This window comes from Meriones unguiculatus, chromosome 10 (assembly GCF_030254825.1).
Source record: "Meriones unguiculatus strain TT.TT164.6M chromosome 10, Bangor_MerUng_6.1, whole genome shotgun sequence".
Classification (NCBI taxonomy): Eukaryota; Metazoa; Chordata; class Mammalia; order Rodentia; family Muridae; genus Meriones; species Meriones unguiculatus.
The window spans coordinates 32,605,619-32,626,168 of NC_083358.1; positions in this window are offsets into that span (position 1 = coordinate 32,605,619).

The window sequence follows — 20,550 nt, forward strand, 5'->3', positions numbered from 1 at the left end:
TAGCACACAACCCCTGAATGGGAGCTGGACTCCTCCGTACTGAAGAAAAGGGGTCAGGTTTGTGGTGTCAGAGGCCTCCTCAGCTCTGCCTTCCGGTAGGCAACCCCCAAGGGCTGGCCTCTGAAGAGTTGGCCTGGATGTCTCACCCCAACCCAGTCCAAATCCTTCAACGCAGCTGCTGCATTCTGGGCTGGGCAGAGCTGCTTTTAGAGGGGGTGGGCAGGAAGTAGGGCGCACAGAGGGGTCCACCCAGTGGCTGGGGGGAGTCTGGTCATGACGCGATAATGAAAAGCCCTTGTTAGGAAGGCACAGTGGGTAAGGTAGCCTGATTACTGAATCTGAGAATCCTTTCCTGCTAACTAGCCCTGGAAACATTTCATCAAGGATGAAGGAGGGGCTGGTGCGGCCCCCACCCCTTCCTGAGGAACTATTGGCAGTTAATGGTGACTGGGGGAGGGGTGTCATTTTCTTTAGTGATGTAGCCACTGATAAGCTGCCTACTGATAATTTGTCAGTAAATAACCCCCATGGGTGTTCACACAGGCAACCCTAATTGAATTCAGTGGCTCTTCCTCAATACACCCAAATAGACATCAACGTGGGGGGGGGAGGAAAGTGAGCGAGGGTAATGGGTGAAATGACCAAAATTCATTATATTCATGTATGAAATTATTAAATAATAATAGTAGTGGTAATAACAATGATTAAGAAGGGATGTGAGGCTGTTGACTTTACAGAGAGTGGACACTGGGTAGGGCCCTATTGATACTCATGGGCAGGGGTGGGGGTGGGGAGGAGTACCCGCAAAGGCCTGGGTGGGGATGGAGTGGAGGCAGGCAGGGACCGGTAACTGAGATTTGCAAACGTCAGTAGAGAGGGTTGCAAGTCTGTCTCTAGAGCAGCAACTACATCATCAGTCGGTACCCCCCCCACCTCACCCCCACCCCAGAAGTGGAAGGAAGGTAACACAGTGGGAGTGATGGGGACCAATTCAGGTCACAGCCAGGTGGGAGCTTCAGGAGCCACCACTGGGGGAGAAGGGTGGCTCAGGGAGTCTGGGGAGGGAGGGGAAGAAAGGACAGAGAGCCTGAAAGCAACAAGGGCAGGAAAGGAAGGAGAAAGCCCAGGAGGCCTGGTGAGGGGTTGGGAGTCCGGGTAAAAGGGTGGGGGTGGAGAAGGGAAATGAAAGGAGAGGAGGATGGGGAGGAAAAGCAGAGACAAGGTGGGGGTGGGGGCAGGAAGTCCAAGCAGGAGCCACAGATGGAAACCGGGCCTGCGCAGGAGCTGCCTGAATCTTCCAGCTTGTCCTGACCCACCCAGCCCTGATGGCTGGAGGAGACACAAAGCCAGGCTGTTGGAGGACATAGGAGGAGCCACACAAAAGGATTCAGTTAGACAGTCTCCTCCTCCAGGCCGGGGACTAGCCACCATGACTCTTCGAAGGCTATGGCCTTCTTCTGTGGCTGGCAGCACCCAGCTCAGTTTCTCCCACGGCAGGTAGGGCAGGGGCTCTTCAGCTAAGCTGAATGGTGAGGGCAAAGTGTGCCTGTCCACAGGTGGAGCCTTATCACATCCTTTGTTCCAAGAAAATCAGGAAAAGGCCACTGGAGAAGAGGGGCAGAGGACAGGAGCTGCCCGGGTGTTTCCAGGGAAAATCTGACCCTCTGTGGAACAGGCAGCTAACTGCTGCCCCTCCCTGCCCATTCCTCCTCCACGCCTAACCACCTCATCTCCATCCCTGCTCCTCTTCTTCCCTCTACTGCTAGCATCCGGGACAAACCCTGGTCCTCCCTGTAGCAACGACCCAGGGCCATGGGCCCTGGATGCCAGTAGGTAGGGCAGGCACGCAAGTATGTTCAGGAGTTAGTGCAGAGTGATCACACACATGTGAGTGTAAAACCGTGTGTACACACATATTGGCATAGGAATGTGCCACATACATGTTCAAATGTGATGTGAGCATGCAAGCACAGGTGCGCTTGTGCACCAGTGAATGCTGGTGTGCTCGTAAACAAACGTACAAACACTGCTGCAGCTGACAGGCCCTAGGTGCTTGGGACAAATGGAGGCAGGCTGGCCATCGTCATCAGTGCCACGGTTGAGACGGAAGCAGGACTAAATTGAATATCTGAGGTGCTGGGTTTGTTATTTGGGGCCAGGATTTTTTTTTTTTTTTTTTTTTTAAGGAGCTATTGAGTTTTTGAGACAGGGTCATGTCACATTGCTCAGGCTGCTTTACAGCTCTCAGGCTTCAGCCATCCTCAACCCCCTGAGCAGTTGGGAAGGTCAGTATGTACCCCTGCATGGGCTTGGAGCCTGCTTTTTCATCTGCAATATGAGGACAGCACTTGCCTGCTTCCTGAAGGCTGATGTTAGTGTCACAGGGAAGCAAGGCAGGAAGAGCTGGCACATGTCCCAGGGTCCCTGGTGACTTGTTACACTCTCCAGGCAGGGGCTGTGATTGTCCCCCAAGAGGAGCCTCAGCCTCCAGAATGTCAACTGCCCCACATCTGTCCACTGGCCAACCTGGTCTAGGTGATTTATGACAAAGCTTCAGGCAGCTTCTCCAGTTCAAGGTCACAAAGATCACACAGAGACAGCGCAGAACCTCCTCCCTCTGAGGACTCCGATCCGCAGCCTCTCTGAACCTATGAGGGCTACGGTCCTTTCTTAACTGGGCATGTTCTGCACTTCATGCAAACCCAAAATATCCCCATAGACATCTGGCCAGACCTTTGTCATTTGTTTGGGGAGCTTGAGGTGCTAGGATGAAGGCACATGGATTAAGGTTGCAAAATACATATAGGTAGGGGCCTGGAGAGATGGCTCAGTGATTGAGAGCACTGGCTGCTCTTCCAGAGGACCCGGGTTCAACTTCCAGCACCCACACGGCAGCTCACAACTGTCTGTAACTCTTGTTCCAAGGGATCCGACACACTCACACAGGCAAACATGCAGTCCAAACATCAGTGTACGTGGAATAAAAATAAAGAAATTATTTAAAAATATATAAATGAGGTTGGGATTCCAGCTTCCTGTCTATGTGTCCAGGCAATGGGCACTAGTAGCCAGACACCCTCCCTTCCTTTCTCTTTTTCACCAGCTTCATAACTCACCACAGTTTCCCTGCCTGCCTCAGAGAAGGGCTCAGACACATGGGGAAACTGGGACTTCTGAACATTCTCCCTCTTCCTAGTCCATTTCTACAAATGATTACTTCCATCTAAGTTTGGTCAAAGGAATGTGGCCCTTCTCCATACCTGTCTCTACTTTCTGCCTACTTCCTCCCCTATGTAAACACTTGCCTGGCGTCTGATTGACCTAGGCCCCTATTGATCAAGCTGAAGACTGCCCTGGTGCCACCAGCAGATGCTACAAAGCAGCAAGAGCAGGGCTCCTTCTCTGAGGAGCCACACTCTTACTCTCCAGAGGATTTTCCTCTCATCTTCTTAGGGGATTCTACCTCTCTGCCTCTCTGTTACCCATTCATCCATTTAGGACTTATCTTGAGGGACGAAGGTGTTGTAGAAACAAGGATCTGAATCTACTGATTTTTGTCTCTTCATTTTTTCAGCTCTGAGGTAAGTAAACTGAAATCTTTGTTCTGCCACATTTATTTATTTGTTTATTTATTACTTTGAGCACGAACCACACTTCCCTGTGATTTCTGCCTCTTGAAACCTCAGTTTTTTCACATATAAAGTTATGCACTTAAAGCCAGGCATGGTAGCGCAGGTCTATAATCCCAGCACTCTGAAAGCCAGAGAGGCAGGTGGATTCTGAGTTCGAGGTCAGCCCACAGTAAAAGTGCCAGGATAGCCAGGGCTATACAGAGAAACCCTGTCTCTAAATAAATAAATAAAATCAAACATGCACTAATGAATTCACTTACATCGTTCATTCATTCATACATTTAGCTACCCACTAGTTCTTCCACCCGTTTACCCATCCTTTAGTTCATCTGACATCTATCCTTCCATCAAGTCGCTAATGTGTCCATCCATCCACCCATCTATTCATTGTTTGATTTATCCATCTAGCTATTTACCTCTTATCCACCATCTATTTAGCCTCCATTCCACCTACCTATCCATCATCCATCCACTGATGTGTGCTAAGTGCCAAGCCCTGGAAAGGATGCCAGGGCCTCTTTGTAGTTCACGAAGAGCAGATCTGTTATCTAGTCCCTATTTTGGGATTATTCATATTTCTGAACTTTAGAGCACTTGACTTCAAATAAGCTCAGAAAGCAATGTTTTAGCCAATAGTTGGCCTAGTTGCATGCAGTCTCTCAACAGTCATTTCCCCTCCAACCTGTAGCGAGCAACCCACACCATGCTATGGGCAGCAGGGGACTGTTGGACATTTCTGCTGCTACCTGACATAGGCTATGATGAGCCAGCATGGTCATCACAGCCTGGTGCCTGGGTGGCTGTGCCTGTTCCAAGGAGCCTTCCTTCTCTTCCTGTTCCTCCTCCTCTTTTTCTTCTTTTCAAGACAGGGTTTCTCAGTGTAGCCTTGGCTGTCCTGGATTTGCTTTGTAGACCAGGCTGTCCTGGAACTCACAAAGATCTGCCTGCCTCTGCCTCCCTGAGTTCTGGGATTAAAGGCATGCTCCACCATGCCCGGCTCAGGGTTTGGACACTGTTTATGGCAAATGTTGTTCTTGTCTCCTGGGGTCCCCAAGATGGTCAGTACCCTTCCCTAATGTTGTTTGCAAAGGCATGCCCTGGGACAAAAAAAGCCACGTTCCCTTGTTATATGAGGGAGGTCCTGGGTGAAGCTGAAGGATGGGGCAGAGTTTCCCTGTTCCCTGACCTTTAACTACCACAACTTTAATGGTCTCTGGACGTCCACCACAAAGTCATATTAGATAAGATTTCTCCAGAATCGGGGCTGGAGAGATAACCAGAGGTTAAAAGCACCGACTGCTCTTCCAAAGGTCCTGAGTTCAATTCCCAGCAACCACATGGTGGCTCACAACCATCTATAATAAGATCTGGGGCCCTCTTCTGGCATGAAGGTGTACATGCAGGCAGAATACTGTATTTACATAATAAATCTTAAAATATATATATATTTCCCCAGAATCATGGATTTGTTTAGCCATTTTCCTGCCCCATCAGACTCCCTTGCTTTCTTTCTGGGATCCTGAGACTCTCAAAGCCCAGGAGTTCCCATTCCAGGCTCTGCTTCTGGGAAACCTGACCTAAAACAACCCACAGCATTTGCCTGGTATCTTCTCAATGATGTCAGAACTGGGTTGGATGTGGACCAGGATCAAGGCCCAGGAGAAATGACATTCGATATGAGTCTTGAAGGCTACGTAAGAACTGTCCAACTACAGCTGTGTCTCCTCACTGTATGAGTCTTGCTAGATTGAATTACTGAGGGTGGGTTAAAGGATGTGTTAGGCACGTCCTTAGAATGGCAAAAGCAAAGGTCCTGGGCATGTTCCAGGAAGTGGGTAGGGAGGTAGGTGATGAGAAGAGAAAGGAATTTGGTGCCAAAGTAGAGTGCCTGTCATGAAGCCTTGAGCCAAGTGCTGGGCATCTGTGAGGCTGTCTTGCACACATAGTCTCTGAGGGACTGCTGTATTCAAAATCAACAAACTCACACCCTGGCTGGCTCTATAATGTAGCGTGTAAAATAAGTTAAATCCATTATTGTCCTTTCCCTGGGCCAAGCCCAGGCTGGACCTGTCCAGAGCCTCCATCAGTTGGGTCCAATACAGTAGAGCTCCCTGGGGAAGGAACTATTGTGGCCCATAAATAGGTTAGACAGTCAGGAAACGGGAAATCCTGAAACACAATGAGGCCCAGTGCACAGGGGCTTCCTCTAAGTGCAGGGCTGGTCTGAGGATGCAACTGGGGCCAAGAGCCTCTCTCCCTGAAGTAAGCACTCCCTGATTGCTGGCCACAGACATATACTCTTACCTCAGCCTTTAGGGACACTCAAGACTCAATCTTACCCCAAGGGCAGCTCAGGACAGGCCATGCGAAGCTAGGCCAGGCCGTGGAACAGCAAGAGGCTCCAGGAGCAGCCAATGGTAGGAGCTGATGGGGCAGCCAGGCCTGGCCAGGGATCCCTGGGTACTTCTGCCAGGCCCACTAACTACACTAACTTGTACACCTTCAGTTTTCTCCTCAGATACCCAAAGGATACAGGAAAGTCAGGCTGACCCTCCACCATGATGGTGGACAGGGATCTGGCCCCTCATTAGGAAATCAGGCACTCTGAAAATTATTGATCCAGAAAAATCCTAAAGCAGACAACAAAACTCAGCATCCTATAGGACCTCAGTGTCACACACGAGGGCAGGAGATGGCTCAGTCGATAAGGGTGACGACTGTCAAGAGTCCAGCAAACTGAGTTTGGGTCCCAGAAACCACATAGAGAGAGGAAAGAGTCAATTCTCACAAGTTGTCTTGTGACCTCCGTGTGCATGCTGTATTCATGTGTGGGGGGGGTGCACACGTGTTCATTTAGCGTCCACACACTAGATGAATAGGTAAATAGGTCTAAAACGCCCACGGACATATATGTGCCAGTGTGAACCAGAAGGACACAGAAAGTCAGATGGGGTCCACAAAACGTCAGGATGTCAGGATGTTAGGGACTTTTCTTTGTTGTTGTTTTTCTGCGCTTTTTTCCCCCTACAGTGAACTTTGTAGTCATAAAAAAATAAAAACAAAACAGGAATACCCATGCCCTATTCCAGAAGATATTTTATACCTTTAGCGTGAGCTTTTAAGTGAGTGGGGAACTGTGGCTAGGAGGCTGCTGGAAAAACAGGATACAGAGCTGTGTACATTGCATGTAAAGGGATCGTGAGACGGGGCTCGGAAGGAAATGCTGATGTCATAGAGGCCCTGTCAGCTACAGGACAGTCCCCTTTCCGGGTATACCAGGCAGTCCCAGCACTTCTGGCAATTCCGTGACCGCCAGAGAGAATCTTATTGTCATCGCCACATTCTTGACTGAGTCTTCTTATAGTACCCGGTAATGTCGAGAGAATGAGTGTGAACACCGGCTGGCTTAGAGGTTTCCCAAGACTTCCTTTAGCGAGTATCTGTTATGCTTATGTTTGCATTCCTGTCAAAGCCAGTTTCAGCCTCCCAGAATACTTCATCTCTAAACACAGCATCGCATTAACTAGAGTTCAAGATTTCTTTCTGGTTTCTTCTTGTCCCTTCCTGAGTAAATTTTACATATGATAATACTGTGATCTTAAGTGTGATCACCTGACAGAATATGACAAACGCTACTATGCTACAGAACATGAACCTCAGAAACTTACAGTATGGGGACATCACCAGTGAGGTTAAATAGTGTGCCTATGTTTATGTCTGGCTATGTTTATTCACTGGCCACAGGCCCTGAGAGAAAACTCCAGTGTTTTCCAAAGTCTGGTCGCTCTTGGTATTATTTCTTGCCTCATGGCTGTCTCTGTCTTCACATAACTTTCTGTCCGTGCCTCCATCCCTTCCTCTTTCCCTCCTTCCCTTTGTTTGAATGTGCACACACTCTACCTGCTCCTAAGTCACATCCCCAGCTCTCCTTTATGCTAGTCTTATGAGGACATTTGCTGTATTTGGGACCCACCTGGATAATCAGGGATGACCCCTTCTCCGATACTTAATGACATCTGCAAGAACTTTTCCCCATCTGTTTTACACAGGCTCTAGGGGCAGATGTGAGGAGGCCATCATTCAGGTCACTACACTCTACTTTCTCATTCTTCAAAATCCACTAGAGGAAATACATTCATCCCACGTACCATCACCCCTGAGTCTTAATCCTTGCAGCATCAAGCCAAATTCAAATTTTTCTTTAAAGATATTCTTCTCAGAAGTAAGCATGATGATGCATGCCTGTAAACCCAGCACTAGGGAGACTGAAGCAGGAGGATCACCACTGGTCCAAGGCCAGCCAGGCATACATAGTGAGCTGCAGGACAGCCTGGGCTACAGAATGAGGCTTTGTTTCAAAATAATCAAAAACCACAAAACACAGAAACAAAACCAACCAACCAAAGAAGAAATTGTTCTCTCAGAAAAGGCCCAAATCTCCTTACCTATGGGAAGCATAGGTGAGAATCTGGGTTCAGTCCACCCTGAGGCACATTCCTCTCCACATATGAACCCAGAAACCTAGATGTGTTCCCTGCTTCCAAAATTCCAAGATGGCGGGACATCACATGACAGATGCTTCCATCCACAGGGGAAAATAGAAGGACTAGGGGACCACTCGCTGGTAAGACTTGACTATGGTATGTCCCCCAGAGGCCCATGTTTTGAGCACCTGATCCCCAGCTTGTGGTATTCTTTGGGGATATTAAAAAGTATGGTTAATTTATGATGGTTGTGTGTGTATGTCTCTGTGCATGAGTGCAGTTGCCTGCAGATGCCAGAGCGCAGTGTTGGATTTCCTGGGACTGGAGTTACAGGTGTTGGTAAGCCACTGAATGTAGATGCTGGGAGCTGAACTTGTATCCTTTGAAAAGCCACTCAACACCCTCAACTGCTGAGCCCTATTTTGGAATTTAAAAATTGATATTTACTTACTTATTTTGAGGGTGGGGGTATGTGCCACAGCATGCAAGTAGAGGGTAGGAGATAATTTGTGAGAATCAATTCTCTTCTTCCACCATGGGAGTCCCGGTGATCAAACTGAGGCTTGCACATCTGGGTCCTTTACTGGTTGAGCCATCTCTCCCATACATGTGGTGCTTTTTTGAAGTCTGTGGAGCCTTTAGGAGGTGAGGCCTCACTGACAGATGTTTGCTACCAGCGGTGGGCCTTTGAAAGTTACAATCTTTGGTTCTGGACAGCTCTCTCTCTGCTTTCACCTGCCATGACTTTCCTGTCACCATATTCTGAGATCCTCTGAAGCCGTGAGCCAAAAGCCAACCCTTCAGAGTGACAGGAAAAGTAACCATCAGTTAGAACCCACACCCAGAGGGGGCAGTATTGCTATGGCACAAGGCCCAAGGCTAATCAACTCACAGAGATCCGCCTGCCTCTGCCTCCCCAAGTGCTGGGGTTACAGGCGTGTGGCACCGTGTCTGGTGCCTGTAACCTTTTGGAATCAAGTAGCCTTCCTGAATTTTCTGCCTTTTCTTTGTCTTCATCCTTTGCTGCCCTGGGGTGGTAATGTTTCTGCTGATGTAACAACCTTGTGTGGCAGAGACTTGAGTCACTAAGCAAAGGTTCCCTGCTAGGTGGTTCATGGTCAAGCTCATCTCCTTCAGCCTCGGGGTAGTTGAGTAGTTTGAGCTATGCTCTTCAGCCACCTGCTCATTGCCTCTACAGCACCTGGGTTCCTGACAGTCGATTTCTTCATGGAGCTCCTCCGCAGAAACAGACATGCCAAGACGCTCTCTCCCCTCCCCCACCCTTCCACAAGGCCGGTTCGTTTAGCAGGCCCTTCCTCGGTCCACTATTTACATCCCACATCTCACTCTAGGTGAGGAGAGACAGGCCATAGGCAATTAACACTGTTCTCAACAAGTTCACTGCGGACACGGTCTGCTTCCTGAGGCAGGCAGGCAGGCAGGCAGGCAGGCAGGCAGGCAGGCAGGCAGGCAGGCAGGCAGGCAGAAAGAATGGCTTGGTAACCTAAGATTTGGTTGCTTTGGGCTGTACACATTCCTAACGCTAACGCGCCTGGCAGCCCTTTCTGTAGATGCTGTATACAGATTCTCCTCTGAACAATGCACCTTGCAACCTGTTAGCAACCTAGGACCCACACCTGCGCCGAACTGCTCACTCCTTTCCGAACAATGGAATCCGTTTCTCTTCCCCTGAACAACCATGAAACTTAGATTCTATTCATTTGCCTTCTCTTTATGTCTGGCAGGAGACTAGAAAGGCATTGTGCCACTCTGTGTGCTCTCATGAAGACATCTGTCAGTGGATCGGGGGCGAACTGGACAACCCAGGATGGTTCAGTTGAGATCCTCTATCTCCCAAAGCCCTTTGCCAAATAACGTTTGGGACATCAGGAACTGGGGCCATTTTTCTGGGGACATCATTCAGTCCTCTACACTTCTTCATCTCCTTCAGGTAACAGGTACTTCGGGCAAAGTGCACACCCGCCCGTGCTCTCCTTGCCCAGTTCTTTTGATAGCGCTTCTCTCTCAGGTACACATGTGCCGTTGGCTGCTTTCTGGGACAGTTGTTGGCCTTTACACCAGAACATAACCTTCACGAAGACGACTTTTTAATTTAATTTTATTTGGTTTTTCAAGACAGGGTTTATCTATGTAGTTCTGGCTGTCCTGGAACTTGTTTTGTAGACCAGACCAGCCTTGAACTTGGGAATCTGCCTGTCTCTGCCCAAATGAGTGCTGAAATTTAAGACACACACCATATCACCCCTGGCCTGAAGACAGTTTATCATATATTTTTTACCATGATGGAGTCTCAATGAGCAACAACAAAACAGTGCTGGACAAAACCTGAGGAGACAACCTAGAGCAGAGAAAGATGAGGGAGCGTGTGGTCGCACACGCCACACTCAGCAGAAGGCTGTAAATGGGAGGTAGTGTAGGAGCCCAGAGGAGGGGATGAGTCGCTCTATTCAGGATCTTGTCCCAGGAAACCTTCACAGAGTGGCTGTTTGAGCTGGGAAGGGAGGGGAGCTGGGGCACAGGACAGAGCCTGGAAAGGGAGGAGAGAAAAGGAGAGTGTGAGCAGAGAGGCAGGGCCTCTCCTGTCTGTGGGTGGGCCGTTGCCCAGCTTGCACAGTGACGCTTCTGCCCCCAACTGTAATTTGGAGAAAAATATCCTGTCTAAGCCTCTACTAGGAGACCAAATTTGATGACTCCCTCCAAAAAATATGGGGCAAGGGAGTCCCCCACTCACTCTCAGTGACGATGTCTGTCAAAATGCCTTCATGGACTAGGCCTGGGTCTATTGGTTGCAAGCAATAAAGGTTCAGTTCACACTAGCTTAATCTAAAAGGGTCAGTTGCTGTCCTGGAGCGTCTGAGCAGGGCAGAGGCAGAGCCCATCTCCCAAAGGGCGGGTCCGGGACTCTGTGACACCAGTAATTGGATCAGACCTCTGCTGGTCTTTCCCTGCCTTGTGGCTCTGATGGGGTCCCCACCCAAAGACCCCTCCCGGAATGGTGAGATGGCACCCAGCAGTTAGCTCAAGACCCACAAGCCCACCAGAGAGGGAGCTGCGCCTTCCCACAGTGGCAGCTGAGTTCTGAGGTTCAAGCTTGGATCACGTGCTGATCTGTGAAACCAATCACATTGATCATGTCACCAGCCCTAAACCTGAACCACCCACAAGAGGAAAACACGGTGTGATTCTACCTACACGATGTGCCCAGAATAATCATATTTACAGAGAAACATCACAGAATGCATGGTAGCTGCCAGGGGCTGGAGGAGTGGAAGTGGGATGCATTCTAGGAGTAGAGCTTCCATTTGGAAAGAGAAAGAGTGTTCTACAAACAGGTGGTGATGATAGTACAATACAAACGTCCTCACGTTGTATTCTTCCAATACTAACAAGAGCTCTGCCACTACTGGGCTACATTCCCAGCCCCCACACCGTATTCTTTTCATTTTCCCAACATAATATTTCTATTCACTATTTGGGAATTTTACACAATGCACTCTGATCACACTCGCTTCCCATTCCTCCTGGGGTCCACCTTCCCATCCTTGTTCCCTCCCTGCAAAAAGAAAAAAAAAAAAAAAAGAAAAAAAATTCACCAAGTCCTATTTGTGTTGCTCCTATACTCATTGGAGCATGGTCAAATGTTGGCGTACTTTTTAAAAACTCTTATTTACATTTTTTATATCTCTTTCTTGCTACTCCACCCCAATCCCTTCCAATACCCCAACACCAGGTATGAGAGAGAAAGGGTCAGTGGGAGAGAAGCTGCAGTTCTCTTGGCTGCTTCCTGCTGGTTAGGGTCTTTAATTCCTTGGAGCCAGTCCAATCCTCATTTCAGGAGATCTTCAACTTCTTGTCTCATTGCAATAAAGTCAATCAAGGAGCCACAGGGGGGAAGCAGCAGCAGCTTTGTTCTTTCTCAGAGCTCCCCAACACTCTTGGGCTCTGCCATTGATTCTTTCTCCAGAGTCCTCGGATTTAAACTATCTGCAGCTGGCAAAGAGCTCCTCTCAGAGCCCACATGAGGCAAATAGTCTGCTGCTGTGGACCAGCTGAATCAGTTCCACATCTGGGATTAAAACAAAAACAAGTTTGAAGCTTTTAGCTCAAGCTCTGGCTTTAGCTTAGGCTTCAGCTCCTCAGCTCCCTGGCTCTTTGGACTTTGAGCTAGCAAGCCTTTCAGCCTTGGGTTTTTTGGCCTTTGCTCCTGGGCTGTCAGTTGAGCTAGTAAGCCTTTTGGGTTTTCTCCATCTGAACCTTAGCTGGGAAGGAAGGTCAGCTAGATGCTTTCTCTGCCTCACTGAACTAGCAGGTTTTCACCCCAGCATATGGCTCCTGAGTCTTTATTGGTAAAATAGAATAGTTGGCATTTTCATTTTTATAAAACATCATTTAAACTCCCAGTGGTCAGCCCATAAAGATAACTGGAGCCTTTCCCTACTCTCCTGTCAGGAGCCATTAACTGTGAAGAGCCACACTGTATTCTTAAAAGAGTTTAGATGGAGCAGGAGAGTAGTGCTGCAGGACTTTAATCCCAACACCTGGGAGGCACAGGCAGGTGGATCTCTGTGAGTTCTAGGCCAGCCTGGTCTACAAAGTGAGTCCAGGGCTACACAGAGAGACCCTGTCTCAAACAAACAAACAAGAGTTTAGATGGTGGTTGGGAGTGTTAGCTCAGGGGTAGAGTGTTTCCTTAGCATGTGCATGACCCTGAGTGAAATCTCCATAACCATGAAAAAAAAATGTCTTAACTAGGTCTGTTTGCATGTTTGAAACATCACACGAGCTGGGCATGGCAGCTTGTGCCTTTGATCCCAGCACTCGGGAGGCAGCGGCCGGTGGATCTCTGTGAATTCAAGGCCAGCCTGATCTACATAGTGAGTTCCAGGGTTACATCGATAGATCATGTCTCAAAACCAAAACATCATACATTAGGTAAGACATCACTTTAGAGATGTAGTTTTGGGGGCCTGAAGTGATAGATGGCTTAGCAGTTAAGCCATCGATCTGTAACTCCAGCTCCAGGGAATCTAACACCCTCTTCTGGCTTCCTTGGATACCTGCACACATGTGTAGATACACAGATACACTTTAAAAAAATAAAATGGATCTCTAAAAAAGGAAATGTAGTTTTGTCATTCTGTCATATTTCATTAAATAATTATGATCTAATTCTCCCTCCCACCCCTTCCTCTCTCTCTCTCTCTCTCTCTCTCTCTCTCTCTCTCTCTCTCTCTCTCTCTCTCTGTGTGTGTTTAGGATAGTCTCATTATTATTCCAGTCTGGCCTTGAATTTGCAATCCTCCTTCTTCAGAGTCCTACTTTCTGGGATTATCAGCATGCATCAGCATAGCCCACTCTTATTAACCTTTAATCTACTGTTTGAACTTGCTCAGCCTGTGAGACTCATGTCATTTAGAATGATGTTTTCAAGGTTCATTCATTTTGGAGCATGGATAATGATTTCACCCTCTCCATGACAAAATAGTAACACCGCTCTCTGGTACGGGGACAGACTCCTTTGTGTTTAACCATTAGCCTGTTGATGGACACCTGGGTGGTTTCCATCTTTTGGCTGCTTCTGGCCTGTGCTTTTGAATCTCAGATACAGCCTGAAGCGCTCAGCCTAGCCTGGGCTGAGCAGTAGAAGCTTTAGGAGGTCACCTCACCCCTCTCCCTCTCGGCTTGCTGGGTGCCATGAATATTTCCACTGAAATGAAGTAGGATAGCAGGCTGCATGATTGAAACTTGAGCCTCGCTGGCTTGCTTACTGTGCAGTCCAAGTGGGATTTTTGGATGCTCCCTGGCTGCCCTACAAATGAGTGGTACCCGTGGCTTCTAATCTGGGGCTGTGAGTCCTGTGCTCTCCCCTCAGGTTCCCCAGGCTCTGAGGTCATTTCAGGAGCTGCCTCTGTGACCGGAGGGACAGCTGGACTAGCTTTGTGAGTAGAGAAGCCAGGGCTCCCTTTCACTCTCACTCCTTTGCTCACGTGTTTGAGATTCTTCTGAGTCTTTACATTAAGTTGCTGTCTGTCCATCTTTAGGACAGTAGAGCATGTCTTTGTGTACACATACATGCCATGATGTTTTAGTTTCCCCACTGATGGACAGTTGGTTTGTTTGCAGTATTTAGTTTTCCCAAATGATTACTGTGAATATCCAATGCTTGTCTTTTCATGAATAGATACATGTATTTTGTTAAACAAAGCTGCCAGGCATGGGTATCTCGTGCATTTAGTTTGGGCAAATTATGCCAAATGGCTAGGGTCCTAGCTTTTCAAAGTCATACAGTGTCAGTCCTCATCACTGTAAAGAGTTCAGGTTGCCCTGTGCCCACGTCAACATGTAGTATTGTCAACTTCTGCACTTTGGCCATTCCAGTAGACTGATTGATATGGTATTGTGTTGTCTTAATTTCTCTTTTCCTGAAAGCTAGTATTTGAAGTTGGACATGAGTTTTCATCCTTTTTTGTTTTGTTTTGAGACAGGGTTTCTTTGTGTAGCTCCGGCTGTTCTGGAACTAGTTCTATAGACCAGGCTGGCCTCAAACTCACAGATATCCTCCTGCCTCTGCCTCCAGAGTGCTAGAATTAAAGGCATGTGTCACCGCCACCACCTGGCTGTGTTTTCATCTTTTTATTGTCTGCCGAGATGTTTCTAAGTAACGGCCAAGTCATCCATGAATGCTTTCCCGAGGATCTCTCTCTTTTTTACATACTGTTCTGCAGAATTGCATATGCAGATACAAGGCTTGTCTTACACTACTATTTTCTCCTGGAACCTTGCTTTTCCTTGTTACTGGGACACCTGGCAAGCAGAAGTGATCATTGCTAGGTACTTTCTAAGTTACTTGGAAGGTTTGCTTACAGTGTGTGCTTGATAAATCACAGCCCTGTGAGGGGAAAAATTACTAAATCTGAATTAAATAACTTTACCTCCTTCCCCCTCCCCCCCAAGGAGTTCTGCTGGGTGACTGCCACCAGCACCCAAATTAGAAATTGCTGAGGTCATTTCAGGCTATTGTGCCTTCTTCAAATAGTACTTCCTTGTTTAAAATAAAGCACCAGGAAACATCAGGTAAAGGCAGTGCTTGTATGAGAACTTGGGCAGACAGGGACTCCCTTGTCTCCAAGGAATTGTTTTGGATAGAAAAAGAATACAGGCTTGCCTAGTATTCCAGCATGGGGGAAAGGACTATTAGAAATGCCCAAATACTCTAATTTGAGCACATCCATCCAATGGATGTCTGAAAAATCACTTTTAAAATGAGACAAGGGTCTGGAGAAACGGCTCAGGAGTAAGGGACACTTGCTGCTCTTATAGAGGACCTGGGATCAGCTCCCAGCACAAAGATCGTTTATAAACATCCGGAGCTCCAGGTTCAGAGGGTCTGCGTGGCCTCTCCTGACCTCTGCCGCACCAAGGCACGTGTATGCCTGCAGGCAAGACACTCATCACATACATAAGTCTACAAAAGAAATAAAATGTTTTTGGAAAGGGAAATTTATGCAGGAGAATACAGACTGAAGGGGGAGACGGACCCCAAAAAACAAAACCCAAATAGGGATAGGGCAGACCAGAATGTCATGAATATATCTCTTTTTTGTCATTCACGTGATCTGTTTAGATGGACCACAGCAGAGGACAGTGGAATTCCTTTGCAAGCTATCTAGATCATTCAAATCATTTAAAAATCCATCTGAATTTCCTATAAAAAAATTAATTAGAAATGGAAAACTTTGGGAGGCGGTGGGCAGGACAGTTAGCTATCCAAAAAAAAGTCATAAAAATACTGATATCCAGAGACTTCTGTATACCATTTTGTTTGTTTGTTTGTTTGTTTGTGCATAATTTCAATTTCCCTAAGCATTTGTATTCCATCCTTCTTCTTGGACAACTTCTCAATACTGGAAACTCTCTTGGCCTGACTGTGTACTTGTTCTGCTTTTGTGGCTGCTGTTAGTCTCCTGTTGTATGTAGTAGTGAAACCAAATGTATGCTCTAGAAGTTCATTATCACATAAGAGTTACAGTCATTGTATGATCTCTACTTTTATAGGAGCATGGCTTGGAGCACTTTATTCCACTGGATGGGAAAGGCCGTGGCAGGTGTGGCCCATCTCCTGTACACCTGGAGCAAACTTTGGCTGCGTGGCTGGCCTGGCCATCTCACCACTCTTGAGAAAGCGACTTACAAACAAGAACAATTAAGAGGTGAAAGGGGAGAAGTTACTTCTTTGTGCAGATTCCATAAGGGTTTTGCAGAAATGTATATGGCCAAAGCCAAGGAAACCATTTACAGCACTGTTGTCTTTGAAATGTCGTTTCAACATGATGTGATTGTAGCTTTTAAACTATGAAAACCCTGAAAGAGTGTACTTTCTGGCTGAAATAAAGTATTTATAGTATTTTTAAAAAAGGAAAACTTTGAGCTGGGCATAGTGGCATACGCCTGTAATCCCAGCACTCAGAGAGGGAGAAACAGGTAGATCTCTGTGAGTTCGAGACCAGCCTGGTCTACAAATCCAGTCCAGGACAGCCAAGGCTACACAGAGAAACCCTGTCTTGGAAAACTAAAACAAACAAACAAACAAACAAACAAAAATAAAGGAAAAACTTTGAACTATAAATGTGGAAAAGAAAACAATCATCCCAAGGGACGTAAACAGCTCTTTCCTCCGAGCCCCTCACTGTCCCCACCAAAGCCGTTCAAACATCTAAGCCATGCTCAGGAGGCTGAGGCTTGAGGAACCTTAGTGTGAAGCCAGCCTGGGCTATACAGTCAGACCTCTGAAAAAGAAACCTGAAGCAGGCCAAACAAGAAAACTACTTTTACCTGCCTCTTTACTATTGGGGTGATCCAAGGTGAGGAACTAGTCACAGGATGAGGGTTGTCTCTTTTGGGGACACTGTAAAGGCCCACCTATGGCAGACCCGGAACTGACATTTCCACGATTCACAGCATGTCTGGCAGGCCTGTAACATTTCCAGAGACCCTTGGAAACCTGCTTTCTTTTTCTTTCTTTCTTTTTCTTTTTTCTTTTTTTTTTTTTATAAAACCACTCTTTATTGCAGGTGTGTGTGTGTGGGCTGGGGATGCAGGCCAGAGGACAAATTGCAGAAGTCAGTTCTTGTCTTCCTCCAGGTGAGTTCCAAAGATAAAACTTGGATCTTTGGGCTTGGTGGCAAGTGCCTTTATCTGATGAATCATCTCACCAGCCCCTAAAACATATTTTCTTAGTCAGTAGAAAAACAAGAATACAATCTAGACTGGGTTATGTTTCTTTTCACATCAACATAGTCATAAAATTAAACTTTTCTGTGAAGTATGAATAGCAATGGCCCCCTTAGGCTTATACATCTGAACACTTGGTCATTAGGGAGTGGCACCACTTGAGAGGGATTAGGAGGTGTGACCTTGTTAGAGGAAGTGTGTCACTGGGGGTGGGCTTTGGGGGTTTCAAATGCTCAAGCCAGGCCCAGTGGCTTTCTCTTCCTGTTGCCCTTGGATCTGGATGTAGAACTCTCAACGACTTCTCCAGCACTGTGTCTGTCTGCATGCTGCCATGCTTCCCGCTATGATGATGATGGACTAAACCTCTGAACTTTAAGCCAGCCCCAATTAAATGTTTTCCTCTGTAAGAGTTGCCATGGTGTCTCTTCCCAGCAATAGAACACTAAGATAGTGTGTGTTACATGTTCATACTTTTAAAATTGTGTTCATAATTCTTTTTAATGGAAAGACTTGGGAATACAGGTGTCTCTAGCATCTTCTTCAAAGAGACAACACATATTTCAGACTGGGACCTACACAGTCCCTGTTGGTACTAGACTCTGTAGCAGAGACAGCAGCAGACCACAGACATGAAGGGGTGCGGCCAAGCTCCGTGCTATAGAAACAGCTAGGAGCTGGCTTAGGTTGGAGGGTGTTAGTCTGCAGTCCCAGCAGTGTGTGCTCAGTGGGTCAGTGTTTGCTGAGTGAATGAAACGACTGGCTAGAAGGCTGCTAGCAGGGCCTGATCCTCATCCAGTGGGGACAAAGGTTTTTACTGAGTCGATGTTAGTTTTCATGTCACTTTAGCCCTTGTTTGCTGTGTGACATCAGGCAAATTGCTACCCTTTGCTGGGCCTCTCCTGCCTGTCAGTAAATGGAGGCAACACTCCCATTTGCCGGACTGCATGGAATAGGTAAAACATTACAAAGGTCATGAAAGCACCTGGAACAGGACCGGAAGATTCCCATGGGCAGCTCAGGGAAGGAAACAGCCACTTCTTAGAGGCCTGGGGAATGTCAACTTGGCACAAGAAAAAAGGGGGTGGGGCCAGCCAATAACATGACCCGAAACACAAACAGTCCCCAGAGAGGGGCCGAAACTCTCAGGTTGGTGAAAACACGCTTGTCAAGTTTCTGTACTACCTCTGAGCGAGCCTGGGAAGGTGGCCCGGGCGGGTCTCGGTTGGCACTGCTGACAGGAGTTGGCAGTGCCCTGACTACCAGGGTAGTATTGAATGCCCCAGGCTGCTGACTGACCAGGTGATTACCCCAGAGGTGGCATATCAGGGGCTTGTCCTGTGGAGAAGCCTCATGCTCCCATCTCACCAGGAACCATCTAAGACCCACCTAAGGCCCTCTCAGGGGTGGCCTGCAAGGGCAATTTGGAGATGTGTGTGAAAACAGACAGCACACAGTGCTGGGGCTTTAGGAAGCTCAGGCTTTCTGCAACTGTGTCAAGGTTTAAACTCACTCTAGACAGCTTGAACCAAAGACAGTTGTCAAGACCTAGAGAAGTGTGGTCAGTCAGGAGGCTATGCCAGCAGAACTGGGAACCTCTGCCCGGAGGGGGAGGGGTGTCCTCCTTGACAGAAGGGGGCTATTGGCAGAGGGAGCGTCTGCTAGCACAGTTCTTCTGTCCCCTGGCTTAGGAGATGTGCTTCCTCCCCTGGGCATAGAAGTGTCCTTCAACTAGAGAACCCAGGTCATGGGCCTGGGTTCTTCCCAGTACAAGGAAGCCCTGTGTGGGGACAGTCACAGTCATGTCTAGAGAGCAGAAGACCCTGTTGAAAGATCAGTAAATGGTCTGGAGAGATAGATCAGTAGGTAAGAGTGATTGCTGTCCAAACACATGAACCAAAGTTCAAACCCACAGCAGCCACATAAAAGGCCAGTGGCTGTGCATGCCTGTAGTTGCAGTGTGCGAATGGGGACTGCAGCAGTGCAGAGGTAGACACCCGGGACCTCGCTGGCCAGCCTTTCGGTTCAGTGACAAACTAAGGACCCAAGGGAAGAAGAAAGGAAGACACGGAAAATCCTCTTCTGCTCTCCGTATGTGCATATACCACGCGCGCGCGCGCGCACACACACACACACACACAAATTTAAAAGATCAGCAAGGGGCCAGAGACTCAATCCCAGCACTCAGGTAGGTTGCTGAGAGGAGGATTGCAAGTTTGAGACAAACCTGGGCTACAGGGCAAGACTACCTCAAACACAGCACAAAGCAAACCCTCAGGGGCGGAGTCCCCCCCCAGCCAAGCTTCCCAGGACTCCAGTATCCCCATCTGTCAAAGAGGGTAGCTGAGGACCACAGGTTTTAGAACTGTGCTGGACAGTTTGTAGTGGATGGTAGTGGGGTGCAGCTGCCCCTCTCAGTCTGGGGACCCGGAATAATTGGCTCCTCAGTGGATCCGGCCAGTCGCTGTGGTATGCTGGGTGTGGATGACACCGGATGTCCAGGAGGAGCCTGGGAGTTGGCTTAGAAACGGGGAGAGTGGAAGCTATTTCTGGAAGCCTGAAACGGGGAGACACGTGGGTGTGAGAGGTGTTGGGCACTGGGGGTAGGAGAGAGAAACCTGAGCTAAGGCTGGAGCCCAGCACTTGGGAAGCTGCTGCAGGCCTGGGGTGGGGCAAAAGAAGAGCCTGACAGCTGGGAGCCGGGTGGGACCAGAGAACCCTCCCCCCTCCAGGCACCTGTCCTCAGGCTCCTCTGACTTTTGGCCCCACCCCCATAAACACTCCTGGAGAGGCAGCTGAGAAGCAATACTATCCAGGGCCCAACCCCCAACCCCATACCAGCATTCTCCGCAGGGAGTATTCAGCACAAGCCACAGGGAGCCTCCTTCGTCTTTCCTAGTACCCATAACTGTGTGAATTAGACATGGCTGCTAGTCCCATTCTACAGATCGAGGTTGTGGGTTCAGAGAGGTGAAGTGACCTGCTCAAGGACACCGTTTTATAAATTAGGGAGCATCTGGGTGCCTGTAACCATGAGGCTAAGCAAGGGGTAAGACTAAGTGCCAAGTTAGCCAGAGGTGGGTAGACACTCAGCTGTCTGAAGGGTGATAGGTAGGAATCTAGGAAAGGCAAGGGACCTAATCTGGGTCTTGAAGATACATAGTTCAGACTGGATGAAATGGACA